This window comes from Coenobita brevimanus, chromosome 81 (genome assembly GCF_032717465.1).
Source record: "Coenobita brevimanus isolate Jiangsu-jjx chromosome 81, ASM3271746v2, whole genome shotgun sequence".
Lineage (NCBI taxonomy): Eukaryota > Metazoa > Arthropoda > Malacostraca > Decapoda > Coenobitidae > Coenobita > Coenobita brevimanus.
In genome coordinates, this window is record NC_137034.1 from 3,283,620 (window position 1) to 3,285,000 (window position 1,381).

The following is a 1,381-nucleotide window of genomic DNA, read 5'->3' on the forward strand; positions in this document are numbered from 1 at the left end:
TTTGGATGAAAAGAGGGAGGTATGGGGAGCTAGGGAGGAAAGAACAGAAGGGATGAGAGAAGAAAGGAGATATGAAAAGGGAGAGAGGGAGAAGAAAGGAGGGAGGGGATGTGTGAGAGAGAGAGAGAGAGAGAGAGAGAGAGAGAGAGAGCGTGACTGGAAATTAAGTAGAAATCAGTAACTAAACCATTAAATTCTTTACCAAATTTACACTAATCAACGGCAGACTTTTACTATGGATTTATTGATTATTTTTTACTCCAACTAATGACATAATTTTACTGGGCATTGGGAAATATATTGAAATAAAGGGTCAGTGCCATGTGGAGAGGATGGAGAGTGAGAGACTGACGAGGAGAGTGTGAGTGAGATGGAAGGGGGCAGAGGGAGGGGGAGGCCAACGATGAGATAGAGGGATGGAGTGGAGAGGTATATGAGAGAGGGGGATGTGAACTGGGAGCAGGGCAATGAAATGGCGGGGGACAGGGCGACATGGAGGCTATTTGTCTGTGGCCACCCTTTACGGGGTTGAGGTGTCTGGCAATAGATAGATAGATAGATAGACAGACACAAGGGTCAAGAAATGTCCTAGTTAAATATCACGAAAAAGAAGAGGGAGAAATGGCAGGTTGAAAAGAAGAAATAACACTCCTCTCGATAATTCCAAATCCACAAAGAACAGACGATAAAAAGATCCACAAATAATCAAAATAAGAAAAAGGAAATATCAATCCTAATAATCCATCCATTCAATATGCCAAGGATTCGTTTATGCTGGAGAAAAAATGGAAAAGGTTAAAAAAGTTGCCAAAGATCCCCCTCCATCCTTTAACTGCCACCATATTGTTGCAACCATTAACTCAACCCTGGTCTCCCCTTCCAGCTTGCAACGATGCCACCTCGCCCCAGATTGCAAAGGAGAGCTAGGTTGCAAAGTCCAATTTAGACCTGTCAGCTTTGCAATTCTTTATGATTTATGCCTTACCCTATGTCTAGAAACTATATATGTTGCAAACAGTTGGAAAAATTTGATGGGAAGAAACTAGACGTTGCTAAATGAGGCTTGCAATCCAAAAATGAGACCCATCCATCTGGCAACACCCGTGCAATTGAAGAGTGAAGGGGATATTGCAGGGATCACACTCTCTCTCCCTCCGGCCCTCCCCTCAAATGTCTCCATCACAAAAAGTTCGCGGTTTTGCATTTTTTCTCCTCTCTCCCCTCGTTCATCCCCTCCTCCTTCCCCTCCCCTCTCCTTCCTTCTCTCTCCCCCTCCTTCCCCTCCCCTCTCCTTCCCCTCCCCTCTCCTTCCTTCTCTCTCCCCCTCCTTCCCTCTTCCCCTCCCTCCTTCGTGTTTTAATACTTGTTGCCTTTCTTTTAC